The sequence below is a fragment of the Neodiprion pinetum genome, chromosome 6 (genome assembly GCF_021155775.2).
Source record: "Neodiprion pinetum isolate iyNeoPine1 chromosome 6, iyNeoPine1.2, whole genome shotgun sequence".
NCBI classification, from domain to species: domain Eukaryota; kingdom Metazoa; phylum Arthropoda; class Insecta; order Hymenoptera; family Diprionidae; genus Neodiprion; species Neodiprion pinetum.
Window position 1 is genome coordinate 10,920,541 of NC_060237.1, and position 16,107 is coordinate 10,936,647.

Sequence of the window (16,107 nt, forward strand, 5' to 3'; positions counted from 1 at the left end):
CGGGAAAGTAAAAAATGGCAAAAACAATCTAAATTGTAGCTAAAGTATAATAAAAAATCATGCCCAACATCGTCGCATGTTTTAAATTATTACTCTATGTGTTACAATTGATTTTATCTTGGGGGGGTTATTTTACCTCTTTTTACTTATCTCCCATAAGTATTGTAGACACCTATGTGCATTCAGGAAACGTTGGCTGAAATTCCAATCTAACATGTGGTTGATAACTTTTACCGGCCCGATGAAATGAAGAAATGGAGAGAGAAATAATCTTCGTGGTTACAGGGTGAAGTCGGAGAAGGTAATCTTTTGCAAGAGAACGACTGATATAAACTGTCGAAAGAAGTAAATAAAGATGTAGAGAGGGAGAACGGGAGGGAGGGAAGGACGGAGAAGAAAAGCGGAACTATCCTAGTCTTGTGTTCAATATCGTATCTCTTGTATAACGTGAGGTTTTAGAGAGAGAGGAGTAGAAGTAAAAGAGAGAAAAAAAAAACATACAAACACACACACATAGCAAAAACTTCGAAGCTTGTCCTTTTCTAAAAATCAATAAAACCTTATTTCGAGGCTAACCCCCGTGTATATCGCTTAGATAAACCAGTGAAAGGAATTGTATCCTTTCAAGAATCCAGAATCCCCTATTCAACCTCCGCTCTGACCCCTCGCCATCATCTCCTGGTCCCAGACCAGAGCCACCGAGTCACCCTCCGTCCTTCTTGCAGACTCAAATTCTCTTCTGCGGTCAAAAAACGCGAGGTATCCTTTTTTTTATATGCCGTTCGCCAGATCAACTGATCTTCGAACCCCCCGTTTCCATATCCTTTCCGATATCAGGAACTCCACCGCTGAGCAGACAAGGAACTCGCGTGAATTTCATAAATTGATCTCCAACGAACTAACCTTAGTCTGGTTTGAATTTTGTTTTTTAAATCTGTTTTTTACGAACGTGCTGAGCAATTTCACCACGCGTACAAACATAGCAGGAATCTTTCCGTTGCACATACACATGGTTATCGCTTATGTAATTTCGCGCGAAAAGTACAATACACGTGGGACAACAAAGCTGCACTAACGTGATCATGTTGAAGCACTAGTTTTAACAGATGGGTCGTCGAGTCTTTGCAGTCTTGAAGTATTTGCGTTAGAACGTGCACGAAGCGCCTAGCAGAACTTGAAAAACACTTGAGAAACTTCGATGCACTGAGAATAGTAATTCATTGAAATTGGTTTAATAGCAGCCCGTGGAAAGTAAGTTATTCCAAACAGCCGTCGTTTCCTGATCCATTATTCATACGGCAGGAAAGTGTCGTGTTGTGAAAATATTATCTTCACAGGCCTTCTTTGTTCAAGGGATGCAGTACGCGGTTAATGCAGCAACTCTGGCATATTTCATCGCCGCATCCAGTTTTGATTTTGCGGGGGGATTCATTCCTTGCGGTATAATATCGCACAATTTTTCCATCTCATTTCCCTAGTCGCAGACTCTCTTCGTCGGTCAGGTTCGGGCAAACGGTTGAAGTGATTTAAACTTCAGAGCTACTTGCAGCCACTTGGCACTTTGCATCGTCAGTTCCGAAGTGTGAAGTTGGATTTCACCTCTCGAAACGCGATCCCGTAGAGTTCGAATTGAAAAATATTGAGAAAATCAGAATACGGCACTGCTGACTACGAAGTAGGTGAGGGGAGATCGATGCGAATGGCGCGGTAGCGTCAAACCTCTTTCGTCATTGAGTGCAACGGCAGTGCCTGATTCACAATGCTGCTAAACCTGGTTTCAACGTTAGATGTGATAAGGGAAGAGGGAATTTCCAGTGCAAAGGTGAACCGCAGACAACGTTCCGTGCAACATGTATAATTTAATGCGTTCTCCGGGGACACGATGCGCACTAGATAATTTACGAAAGAGCAATAGTACTCACCTACCTATGCGTTTCCCTATTTCTCTAGGGAACATCGATGCATAGATATTCATCGAGCGGTGAAATATCGGATTACTTTTCCATCGGTACCTGCATCCCATGTGACTTTATCAGAAAGAAGACCGCCGGACACCCTGAAACACACGATAATTCATAAAACCTGTTCGATCTTCTTTTTCTTATTCAAAGCTGGTATGAGATCTGCTTAATCCACTCTCACCCCTCGAATATCCATATGCACACTCCCTTTTCGCGGAATGGTTTATAGGCTCGTAAACGATTCCGTTGTACCCGTACAAGGTCCTTTCAAGTGCCTCTGAAAAGACGATGCCTGAGATATAAGGCAATGTGAATGCAGGGACCAATACCGGATCCACACGTAGTTCACGGAGTGGGCTAGTGCAATTTCGCGATATTATTGACGAGTAGCCAAAAAAAAACAAAATATATCATTTTCACGAATGATGGATAGGCGAACATGGTGATGGCATCTTGAAGCAATCGTCCGTGCGCTTGTGTAGGACTATCAGAAACGTGGTTTATGGTACGTATTATCTCCCGTTCTCTGTGCCAGTTTCATCCGCTGTACATCTCCCTTTCGGTGCCTTTGCCATCTCCGACAAACACTCCTCGAGCCACCCCCGACCGAAAGCCTGGTAGATCCGAGATTACAAGCAGATGTTTGCCAAATAAACGAGTAAACCGGTATTATCTGTCCCATTCGATCTGCTCGCTTGGATAAATAAATCCTCCCGGCTACTTTGTACTATTATATATTTGATAATGGGAAAATACGGGAGGAGCTTTCGTTTTGCCTACCGAAACTACACCCGGCAACGACGACGACGATGACGCTGTATTTTTAGTCGTTTCACTGTTATTGTCAGCGATCGATTGTCCAGACTGCTGCTAGTTACAGACCCCGCTCTCCATCGCCACCATGAAAGCTGATGTGAATTTTAAACATTCGGGAATATCCGCCAAGAGGCAAATGTGTCTTAGGACTTTGCTTGCTTCACGCGACAAAGATGTTTAACCTATGGCACAAAACTTCGGGATAAGCTTTGGAATATTCCTAGTACTAGCATTTAACGAACTATTCTCGATAAATTTGAATGACAAACATATTTAGAGACTAGTAGAAACTCGTTAACTTACCTCATGCTTCTGGAGCGACGTTACCGACTTTACCGACATTATCACAACCAGACACAATATTCCCTATTCTCGGTATAAGAATATGATTACCCTCAGACTCCGCGAGTCGAGATTCTTGTTTTCTTCACTTATTTTACTCTCAAATCATCCTGGGTGAATAGAGCCATCCGAAAATTAGCCAGGATTTCTTTGTTACAACGGAGACAAAGTAGTTCTTTCCGCATTTGGCAAACCATGGTCTCATCATCTTCCTCCTTCTCTTTTTCTCTGTCTATTTCCCCCACTGATGCAGCCTTCCTCTCTCTCTCTCGACCGTCTCTTCTTCCTTCATTTCTCATCCCTCATCTCTCCTCCCTTCCGCCGGCTTGACAGTATCCCTCAGCTTTTAGCCACTCCACTCAGCTACATTCGGCATCCAGTCGTTTGTCGCTTCACAGCGACTTCACTTTGTCTGCCTTCGTAAGCTCTCGTCTGTCGCGGCTATCATTGCGATGCACACGTTTCTCCTCAACCTCTCTCCACGGTGACAGGTACCGATGCTCTTTTGTTTCCTCCCTAATCACCCGCACGAACGGTTATCCACCCCATTCTCACGGTATCGTGACACGCTGCTGTTCGCACTGCAACTCTGCAAGTAATATTAATGCGAGGTGTATTTCTGAGTCACACAATTTGCGATATGGCTTGCAATAATCGCCCGAGGTGCGGAAATGCCAGAGTATCTGGGTGTGGATTTGCCAATCGCTGGTGAGCGACGCGACGCCACGCCGAGAGCTACTGAAATGCAAATGTCCTTTCGCGGTGCTGCGAACCTGAGTAAAATATAAGATCACTGGGGGGCATACGGGGCGAGAAGAGCATCGAGAAACACGTACGCGACGCAGGGTGGCGAGGGACGAGGGAAATACCAAGCAAGACTCGATGCAAATTGCACTCGCTGAAACGTCGCGGGCGGAAGAATTTGTGCAACCGTCACGCGTCATTGGTGAGAGTTTTTTTTCCGTGTGAAATTACGTTCAGCGTATAAGCTGCACTTCGGGATTTGGTAAAACGACAGCAGTTTGCGCGGTGTTAGATTTCATGCAGACGCGTAATGCAGGACATAAAAAATTCATAAAATGAGTAAGATGAAGATCGTGTTGACCCAAAAAAAAAAAGAAACTTAGAGGTAACCCTCTTGTTTACGGCCTGCCTACGTCTTTGCTGAGCGGTTACTTTACAATGCGCTCCTGATCGGAATACAATCGGCCCTAAGTCAGGGGGGAGAGGAAGGCCTGGGTGCCACCCTCCGGTGTTCCTTCTTCGAGTGACATAAGGGAGGCTCGTGCCTGGAACAGAAAATACTGTCCATACGCCGCAAGCTGTGTGAGACTTTTTCAAAATTGTTGCGAAAATATAAGACGCCTGCAGAGTCGTATGAGTTTAGCAACCAAAAGGCGCGCGATAGAAATTCGCAATTTCAAGTGGCGACAGGCCGCGATTGATTGACAGTTCGCTGCAAACCAGACACCCACGTCCGGGTATAGTCGAGGCTTTGTACATTGGATTTGAAAACTTTTTTCTCAATGTTACTATCGGTTTTTGGAACACCATTTCCAAGTTCTTTGCAAAGAAGCAAATCTTCCATTCGAGGATATACTTGCAGCATTCAATTTCTGAACAGTCGCAACTCAAAATGCTTACACGTTATCGTTGTATTAATTCCTTTATCGAATGGAACATCCTAAGTTTGCAGTAGATGCAACATTACGAAAACCGTCTCGCGGTGTTTCATTGACGAATGATTTCACTTCGAAAATTTCCTAGAACGGGGAAAAAGGTAAGCGAGACTTATCGAGTTGACAGACAATTTAAATTTTCGTAGTTGAATTTAACAAGGTTTGGATTTGATTAACTGATGAATTTTTTCTTTTTTTTTTTACACTGTTCTTATCTTCTTCGAAGGGTGTGTTGGTGGAAAAGAAGCGTAGCTGATTTCGGGCTAGCCAAGCGAGAGCTGTTTATTTATTTTATTTGTTCGCGGGGGCTTTAGGCGAGCGCGAAAGAAGCAAATTAATGTATGGCCAAGACGGGGAGGAAGGTAGCAACGTGAGAAAAGGCGAGGTAGCCTAGCGGGCGAAAGAGGAATGAGAAACTATAGGAAGGAGGCTCAGCGAGTAGAGGAGCAGGTGCAGGATTGATAGCGGAGGGAATTGGAAGCTAATTAATGCCTGTAAGAGGGATTACCTTCGAGCAGAAGCCGCGCGAGCCAATAGCAGAGACCCGGGATCGGGCTCAAAGAATTTGGACAAAGGGAACTCTGCCCGGGTAATGGAGAGTTGTGTGATTAAAAGTCCTCCTAGTTCACCCGCTCTCCCTTTATTTTTATCAGTGACGCCCTCCCTTTTCGTCCGTCACTTGAAATGAGTTCTGCTCTATTCTCACTTACCGTTCTCCATCGTCCGCCCTTTTCCTTATTCTCTTTAACAAGATGCGCCTGATTGCTCATTTCGAACACCAATTAACCCCCGTTTTACCGACCGTTAATTATATCCCTCGCTTCCGGCACCCTCGAATCTCGGAGTCAAGGGTTTTCCTCATTCTCTGCTCGAAAACCGCACGTTAAGAAGAAAAATCATTCACGTACACTGAAACCAGACGACAGAAAGAAAAAACAAACTACCGCATTCTCCTGCGCATACTCCTGATCGACTTGTCATTGACAAGCATCGTCCATCGGTCATGCCCGAAACTACCACTCACACCCTAACGTCGTTTCAAAGGATCTTTTCATCCTGTACAGAAGTTCCGGGCGTCGGATTCTGTCAGGACATCAACAATATAGCCTTGAGTTATTGAACGGTGTATTCGATGCTTGGCACAAGATAATTCATGCTATGCATACCAGCCGCATTTTCTATAGAAAAGGAAGACCCTGTTCGATCCCCCTGACGACCTGGTTCCAGCAGCTAGACATTTGCTCCGTCATACCATGGCCGCTCCGATCTCTGCCTGGTTAACATATGAGCTCGAACCGAAAAGCGTTGCTCATCAGTCGGCACGCTGATTCCACGTATCGGGATAGTCATACGGTCGTCGGAACTGCGCACGAGGCGGTTGTTAGTATTTGACAGGTAGTCGGTACGGGGGGTAGAGCAGCGTCAGTTGAGGCTAAGAAGCAATTCCCGTGGGATGAATTTATGGGTGGTCGGGATTAGCGGGAGCTCGCGCAATAAAAGTCTTCGCAAGCCTCTCTGCGGCGGCACCCAGCGCCGTGGTAGCAGCACCGTCGTATAAGGATGGACGACCGAGTGGTATTAAAACCCGAGAATGGCTCTGTTTTCCAGCCACTTTGCGCCGCCGCCGGGATCTCGGGCCACGAACCGAGCGACGCGATGTTCTGACTTCAAATGAACGCCACCCTGAGAAAAGGCGAGGTCTCCGGAGGTGGAGGAGAAGCCAGGAAAAGGCTTCGCCTACCTTAGCGACCCTATTTACTAATGTTGCCAATTCCTCCTGCAGGCCGGAATAAACTCGTTGCACTAACTGAGCCCCGGGCCGCACCCTGGGTCTCGGTTCTTCGTAAGTGGATTACCGGTCCCCGCAGTGCGTGGAGCAGACGGGCGGGTCGAACCTCGAGGTTGTACGTCAGTATTGGCTTACATTCGAGCCAAGATGCCGACGTGATATCTCCAGAGGGCTGCGTCGACAACCTAGCCTAACTCCGTCTCGATCCTTCTATCTCTATAACCGGCACCTTTCCGAGCCACGTCTGTCGGTTTATACACCTGCATTCCCTGTACATAACGACGCTCGTTCACTCACCGGCTCTATCTTTTCCCGTGCGGACTGAGAAAATGGAAATGATTATGGCGAGAGTTGTTCAACTGTAGGTAAACTGCTGCGTTACATAATGTTCAGCACCTATGTACCGTCTTCCTAAAGTCACCAGAGATTTTACCAGTGATATCTTTATTCGGTGATTACAACCAGATGGGTACCTGGCATGATATTTGTTTCTTGTTTGTTGTTGGTTTTTTTTTCTTTTTTTTTCTTCATTCTTTTCTAACCTTTTTTCCACGTCGCCGAGTGCCTTGGTCGGTTATTAGATTTGGAAAATGATCGAAGCATAGTCCAAGATTAATATCCCAATGAAAATTGGCTGTGCGAAACGGAGTTTGCTGTCACTCAAACGATGGTGTCAGAAAACCAGTGAAGTAGAAACAGGAAGGAAAAAAATTGCGAGAATTCCTTGACGCCAACGATTGTTCATTTTTCTGTAATCAAAATTGAGAAAGCAATTTTTTCGTCTTAGTTGCTTTCGCAAAATACCCTGTCGTCTCGACAATTTTTGTTGCAATCCCTCCAATGCGCAATGTTTCAATTACCCGTAACTATGCAGGTACCTGTTCTAATCCATGAAAAACAAATAGCAAATTTTTCGAACATTTTAAAGGATCGTTCCGCTGCTTATAAGACGTGAACAATCATGTCTACATGACAACGAACTGTGCTAGGCACGAAAATTTCTTGCTACGCAATCGAGTACGTTTCAACTCGACTAGCTTGTTTGGTACAATTTTATCGATCTAGAGACGAGGTTCTCACTCGCATGGGCCAGAGTTCGTAGATTACGTAGAGTACAGACGATCTGCATTCTACAGTAAACCTCGCCTCGGCGAGTATTTTATTTCTGCACTTTTAGATCCTAGCTACTCCAAACGGCATGAATAATTTGCAATTATAAGCGGCTTAACCTTAATGTGACACTGGCAGGTATAAGAAGGAGGTCTTCCGAGCTTACTCCGATTCTTTGGTCTACTCAAACTCCGCCATTTTTCATCAACACTCTTTCGCGCGTAGCGAGTATTCAGACAGGGGACAGCGTTTTACCGAATCGCACATCACGTGTCACGAAATGAGACGATCTGTAAAAAAATTTATCCAGCCTATCACGGTTCGTCATTGATTTTGGCATCAAGACGGAGCCTCGACTTGAGATAAATGTAAGGCTGCATAGATTCGTAGCATGTAATCGCTATAGTGCTCACGAGTTCATCCAATTCCTAGTTATAATCACCTAACGCGAATGATGGAAATTATAGTTCTTTTCCTCATACTATACACGCGCTGGAAAAATGTAGATAGTAAATTATTTTCTGTCAGAAACGGAAATTGCCGGCGGCTGATCCATCGCTTCGAACCCCGACTAGCAATTAGTTTGAACAAACTGACGGAAATCGATCGGACATTGCTCGCTCAGAGTCCGTTGTAGGCACGCCCTCGTTTTCCTATTCATTCCAAGTTTGGTAGATTTTTCAATAGGACAACGGCCTTCTGTCTGCCTTATAAATTCCAAACGCCGATCAGGCTCTGAATAGCATTGTTAAACGCTGTTTTGGGCAACCAACATTCACGCCTAATCGATTTGTCTACGTAAATTCTTAGGCAATAATGCATGACGGAGGTTTTCGGTTCTATGCACGGGGCATTCGAAACAATTCTGTCCTGCCCACGACCCGCACCATTTTCAACACCATTTTCCTGTTTACATGCTACGGGGCATCACAAAAAACCTAATTTGCAATGTTTCAGATTGATAAAAATGACGAAAAAAAACGGGTATTCCAGTACTTTGCACTGTTGTCCAAATCACTGTTATGGGTAAAACAAATACTCAATTTCGATGAAACAGAAGCAGTGAATTGTTTGTAAAAACCAACAAAAGGTTTGAGCCCAGGGCGAAGGTGGCCGTTCATTTAATTTCCGAGATATACGAGCAAATCAATATGAAATGAAAAATTCCAGTAAAACAAAAAATCGAACAAAAGCGATCAGTGGAAAGAAATTCGTCATGGGAAATGAAACATGGACTGCAAAACCGCGATGCCGGAGATTTTTTTTCTTCTACTGACCTGTGGATCAATTATCGTATTTGTTTTTTCCAAATAATGCTCGTATCTGCCAAACTGAATGCACGCTTACCGTGAAATTAAACTGGAAAATTCATTTACAGAATATTGTGTTTTTTCAATAATCCAATATCTTACAGATCAAATTTTTTTTTTTTTCTAATTCGAAAGAGGTGGAGCTCATGGCCAAGTCGCGACATAAAATTTTGAGAATCAGTACAAGATAATAGAAACAATGGATATCTATATAAAGAATTTTCTTGCGTGTACGTGTGAACGACAAGTAGATATTCGAATTGACGAAAGGCTGGTGAAGAGAGATGCGGAGAAGTTCAAGTCCCGTATATTTCATATACCATACGTAGGGTGCACATCGGCTCGACCATTATGCAGGGAGGACGATGGCGAGAGTCTCGCTAATGTAATAACATTTCAATTTGAGGACGGAAATTGCTTTCGAAACCCCCTGAATCACTGCCGGCCTGCGCAGCCTGCAACGAGATCCCCGATGCTGCCAATGCCGCTGGACCACTGAATCTTCCTATCAAATCCAGACACCCGCCGTCCTCGCAGTCGAGCCAGTAGCCTCTATTATGCAATGATCGAATTAATACGCCGGTGCAGCGAAATGGTCGACGAGCGATTTGGGTGCGGATCGAGATTCCCTGCAGCGGTGGAATTTCCGTATGGTCAAAACTCCGAACGGTTTTCAATTACCGAAATTAATTGATGGGGGAATTCAACGTTGTTCGTTTATATCCTGAAGAAACTCTTAAAAATTAGAATCACTCCGACCGTCACTTAGAGCAGTGTTTTACAAGATCAATGTTATAAAATTACCATACAAATTCAACTAGATAAAATGAGATATAGTATTTCATCAGATTGTGTCTACAGGAAATAAGATCAGGCTCATTTTTATCCACAATTTCAAAAAGATGGCCATAAAAACGGTAGATTCTTGATACACTGATTGTGAGATATAAAAATTGCTGATGCAACAAAATAATTCTTCGCAGGTTGGAAAGGAATTTGTTATTATTGCAAACAATTTTAAGTAGAAGCAACGAAAGAGTTCGTGCGATTAATCGGACAGAAAACATATCGATTTGGCTGAAATAATTTTTTTTCATAGCGTATGTATGTCCAGAAAAACTCTCTTGCCGAATCAACCATTTTGACAAAATTACAGCTGCAGAGTCCCAACTCCGAATAACATTGATTATGTTTCAAAAGGCAATTTTATATCGTAAGCATAGATGAAGACGAAAAATGAACTGAACTCACATTATCTTTATATGATGTAAAAGATGAGCTGTATTTGTGTTAGACAAAATTATCTAGATAACGTACAGCACTGCAGGTGTTGAATCTTCGAAAATTCGACCCTGCAACAATCTCGTCTGGTACTTTTGATTTGACGTTTCTCCCGATTACGGGATACACTTCGTTGGTCAAAAAACGAGGACCGACTGAAAGATGGCTCCCAATTAACCTCCGACTGGCGACATCGCCTCCCTCAGCACCGGGTTCGAGTTTGCATGCAAACGCCGCCCGGGTGCAATCGTGCTCTAAATCGTCGAGGCGCGCTTTCGCGTCGAGTTCGAACTCTTCGAGGCCTTTTTTCTTCAACTGGTTTTCTCGCTGAACGGAAACGGGTCGCCGATTGATAGACGCCGATGACGAAAGCGCAAACTCCGTCGGGATTCACTTGCAGCGCGATCTTGATCGCCACTTACTCCCGTCAACTCCTGTGTCTCCGCTTCTACGGGTCGGAAGTTTCCTATCGTTTTACCTGCAGTTTTCTTTCCACCTCTTTTTTAACACCCCTTAACACCGTCTAACGATTCTCGGCTCGTTAACTCCATGTACTCGACGACTGCTGCAAGCACCGCTCGAAAGCACGGCTTCGATTTCTTTTCACTACGTTGCAGCGAACGAATCCTGCGCCGTGTCAAATCCACGGAATCCTTACGCGATTTGAAAAAATGTTATGCACATATAGCAGGAAAAAGCTGGCTGACAATGTGCTCGAACCACCACTGATATCGTGACTTCTGACTCCGTTGTAACGGCGATCATTTCTTCCTTCAGATTAACGTTCTTCCATTTTTTCGTAAGAGAATCTCTCTGTGAGCTTTTGCTCAGCGGTGAAAAACTGATTTACTGGCTTGTGATGAATTTTTTTAAAGAAATTTGTCTAGGCGACGAACGATCACTTGCAAATTTTTTGTAATACCTGCCCGTTCAATTTCATATGGGTTTGTGAAATTTCAGCCTTACTTTTTTCTCCGAAATTCAAATCACAGTTCGTGAAGAATGACCGAGCAGCTAGGATTTCGTTGTTTTCATCACCTCATTTGCAAGCAACGGGAATTTTATTCTGACCCAAGTTCGTCCTGAGTTTTTAATTGCGAAATAATTCAGGCGTTATTCACATGCGCGAAAGAGACAGCAGTGCAGTGGAAGTTACCGAACCGTGTTGTAGGTACTATTTTCCGTATGCAATATTTCTTCATAAAAGTTTCGCGAGGTGAAATTATTTTCATCTGTCAAATAAAGTTCAGACGGACGCCTGCAACTTGACGATCGCATCGTTATTCACGGTGTTTTCGTCCTCCGCGCGGCGAGATAATTTTTAAATTATCGGCTGTCCGATCAAATATTGAAGCTGCAGATACGCGACGATATCTGATCGCGTATATCGTTGTTAATCAGTGAAGCGTGACGTGTGCAATCAGACCGTGGAGAGAGGAAGCTGCGATAACGAACCGGTAAATCATACCGCAGCTTGCATCTGTCACGCCGATTCCACGCCTTGATTCGAATAAAACTTTAGGCAGGGCGCTGAATTATTCTTTGACAATTATGCCGAAATGTGCTCGATCAAACAAGGCACGGGGCTTATAGCGCGTAGAACGCAACTGAAAATGTGCGAAATTCCTTGCAATATAAAAATACTCGAGTTATACCCCGTTAAGAACCACATTTCTGCATGCATAACGAGAACCAGGTATAAGTGCAGGGGCCAGAGGTAAACGAGGAGGAGAGTGCGGTGGGAGAGCTGGCACTTTGTAGCGATAAAAGTATGTCGCATTAATTAAAACGTACTTCACATCATCTCTATCTCTCTCTCTCTCTCTCTCTTTCTCTTACACGCCGGTCGGTAGGTGTAGCACATTAACGAGGATTTGCCAACAGGCGTATATGCAGCTGTATTCATTTCGCAACTTGTGACCATTTTCAAAACGTCACCACACGTCCGTTTGGAAATCGTGTAACCAACCTGCACTCGACTCACGTTGGCTAGTTGGGCAAAATTTATATCGCACAAATTAAAACGGCAACTTTGCTGAGCGAGATTGTCATTATATACTTACTCAGCATTTTCTTTTACACCCAGTAAAAAAAATATACATACCAAGCGACAATAATTACCAGCAGCTTGAAGTCTGGTACACGGCTTTAAAATAACTGCAGGTACTCGGTTAAATTTCAAAAATTTATCTCAGCAGCGTCGAGTTTTTCAATTTCAAAATGGACACGGTTTTGGAATTGTAAATAACAGATACTGCAGAGAGTCTAAAACAGATTTTTCTACTTTTGAACGAAGTCGTTACGTATTTGTAAACATGAAATTTTCTGAAAAATCCTTCGTTGGGGATAGAAGAGGGGGAACAAAAATAAGGCGTACTGAAAAAGGTATTGTTATTATTATGTAACGTACGGGGCAAGCGAAATTTCCGCTAAATTGAAGCAAAATATCTCCACTGGGACAGAAATGCCTCGAGGCTAAATCCTGCAATTCCAATTTCATGTGATATACGAAGAATATTGCTCTTGGGTATAATAATGAAAAATGCATAAGAATTTGGACCAAAGCGTTTACTTCTTTCAGGTAAAATTTTGACTCGCTTTGTAATTTGTTTACGTTTTACGAAATTTCTTGTGAAATTTCTTTCTCACAAATTTTCATTTCGAATGTTGACAAGTACATTTGTCGCAGTAACTTGAAATAATTATACCTACTTTTTTCGTTTTTGTTTTCTTTTGTGCAATAATTGAGAATTTGGATTTCAGTGTATTCGTTGTACATATGTATGTATATGTATATGTATCTTAACGTGGGTTACGTCATAACTCTGTTGTTTTTGTACGATTGGAAGAAAATATGACCTTATTATTTTTTCGTTAACTATTCAAATACATGATTTGAAAAAAGAAACAGGATTTGACCCAATTATTATTATAGTCAACTGCTAGAAAAATCTTACAGTAAAACGGTCATCCTTATACATTAACGGTTTGAATATTATTGGAATAGCAAGAAAATGTGTCACAAGTAACTATTGAGTGTTATCGATACTATATTTTTTCGGTTACACAGCAACGTTTAATCTGTTTGGTTTACTACGTTTTTTCAGTCATCACTATCCTAAAATCAATTTATTGTTTCCTTAACCATATAGTTTCTCAATCGTTCTCAAAAAATCTAGTACAAGTGACCATAATGGCAAAGAATAATATCACATACTAAACTTTCTTGTCGCAAAATTTTAACTCGTTATCATTTAGTACACAACACTATTATTTTACGGTAATGATGAACGATAAAAATAATCGAGGAGTGCATGTATTCGTATACCTACTTATGTATCTACAAATGTAAACTTTCCTCCATGCTAGTCGATTTACCTCTTCGCATTGTTATAAAGGGTGAAATCACCCCTTGAGTTCACCTTTTTGTGATCTAGTAGTCGGTATGGATAAAAGACACGTAAGAACTATCAGATGTTATCAAACGAATAAGGTTACTACGTCAACCTATGAATATAGTAAAAACCGTCTTGTTTCAGACTTTCAACTTGAAACACGCGTTGCCAATGAAAGAATATTTCTCGCCTTTTATTTGTTCCCCTTTTTTTTATTTCTCACTTTTGCATCAGTTTAATACAAATGGAAGATCGACCCCACGCTTAAGTCGTGGAAATTTTTTATTTGTTCACGGTGAATTTGGTACGCGGGCAAGAAAACCCGGGGATGAAAGTTTAAGGACCCGGGGAAATGTAATCGGTCCGGCAAGTATTGAGCTGTCAGTGCAATGGTCAGGTTCGGCCGTAAATACTGCAGAGTCCCGCCACGGCCGCGTCCCCGCGGTTAACCTCGTGTACGTGCTCGTCATTCCGGGGTCGCTGACGTGACTGCCCGTTACAAGCACTCCTGGCCGCAAGGTGCCCGCCCACAATCTTGGAAACATATTGGCTGCCAGACAGCGATGGATTATTCGGCGCGGCCCGGTTATCACCTGAGGATTTTCTCGATACAGGGGCTATTAATCCACCCTTCTGTGCGCCAAAATTAGAGAGAGTCGAAAAACGCGGCCGGAGAAATATTGCAATGGGGGAGGGAAAATATCCCCACGGTGATGATTGGAAACCGATTAAGCGACATGCGGACAGCCTGCTGCCAACCGAATCAGGGCCGGCTGCTGGCGACACTTCGGCTCCTACGCGTCAGCTGATATTAATTTGCATTCAATGACACTTCGCTCCGAGTGCCAGCGCAGTGACGTATGTTTATATACGGGGATTCGATCTCCCAAAAATTTACGAGGCCTGCCTGATGTTTCACCCTGCGAGTCTCAATTTCGAATCAATTTAAAACCAGGCATAATTGACAACGTCGATTCGATAAATCATCACGAGTTTAAGGGAAATTTCATCTTCGAATAACGCTATGGGCTATTTGTTAACCGCATTCGTAAACTGGAGGGCGACTTATTCATGAGAATTGTTCAGGTCTTCCGCGATTCTTACAGGTTGAGAAATACCCCGAGCGGAAGATCAAAATCGATATGTTTTCCCCCTATCGTACGTTTTGATATCGCGGAGAAACACTTTTTAGCTTCCCGAACGTGAAAACGTGGCTTCCTTATCGAAAAAAACAGCATATTCAATTATTCTGAAAGGATTTTTACTACAAGAATAATCCACGATCGCCGCAGGCTCTCTTGAATTCTGATTTTTTTTTCCTCCCATCCCCTTGTTCGGCGTATACACACACCGATGCAGATGCGTGTAACAGGGTGTTACGAGTGTGGGTGGAATTTCTGAGGAGTTGGCGTATTCAGCGATGAATTTTGTATTCGGTGGGTTGGTCCTGATTATCGGTATCGCCGCACACGGTTTGACATTGACTAATATTTATGGTAGAGGTAAATGAGCGGTGAAATCGACGTCAGTAAAGCTGAAAGCCAGAGGTTCGTGCAGCATGAAAATTGTCGCCGAGCCTTTTGCCATCCAGAAACGTAATTGATAAAAAGTTGGATTATGATTGATGGGTTTGAAGGTATATAAACGTGTAATGCGAGAACCCGATGCGGTTAGATTGATGAACCAAGAAATGTCCCCGGCATTCACGGTCCTCCGGCTTCTCCCTCTTCCTTTACATGCCTAATTCACGCTCTTCACTTTATTAATACAAATTGCCCGGCGCATAATCCCATGCAAGAAAAAGGCGAACCTTGGGTTTCGCAAGCGAGACCGATGCATCACTCCGGGTTACAAAGACGTCTAAAAATCTGACACGTCAGGTTTAAGAACCACACCTTCCACGTCTGAACGAGGATTTCAAATACTTCGACACCAGTCTCTACCTGCTTACAATTTAATCGAGTCTCCGCTCTAAAGATTTGTATACTTCGTCGTTTATCACTTAAACGCTTGCGCATAACAATAGGAGAATAAACCGTGCGAGTCGGGGACGCAAGCTCTGAATTTCTTCGCCCTCGACTCATCTTTTCACGGTTATACTGAAAAAACGTGATTTCAAACGACTCATACATTTACCAGTAATCTGTCTTGTTAGATGCTAACATAAAATTATATACACCGATATAAATGTGCCACATTTTACAAATGGTGTAAAATTTGATTCGATGCTGCGATAAGCGTACTACTTGTTCGCGTATGTTCATCGTTTTACGGTTCGTGCAACCTTGGAGTGTACGAAGAACGGAGGATTTAAATCGGATGACGTTGTCTCGAGTATGTCGATTATATGGCTTAAAATTTCCCTAGAATCAATTCGGCTGCAGCTACGCGTAACAATGGGAGAGCCGCATGCATATGCCGATC

General features: G+C 43.2%; 1 protein-coding gene across 5 annotated transcripts in view; it reads left to right on the plus strand.

Moving 5' to 3' along the window:
- The window catches only part of LOC124222247 (protein Fe65 homolog), a 201,529-nt gene that overhangs the window by 75,025 nt on the left and 110,397 nt on the right, over positions 1-16,107 (plus strand). The gene's annotated exons all lie outside the window — the stretch shown is intronic.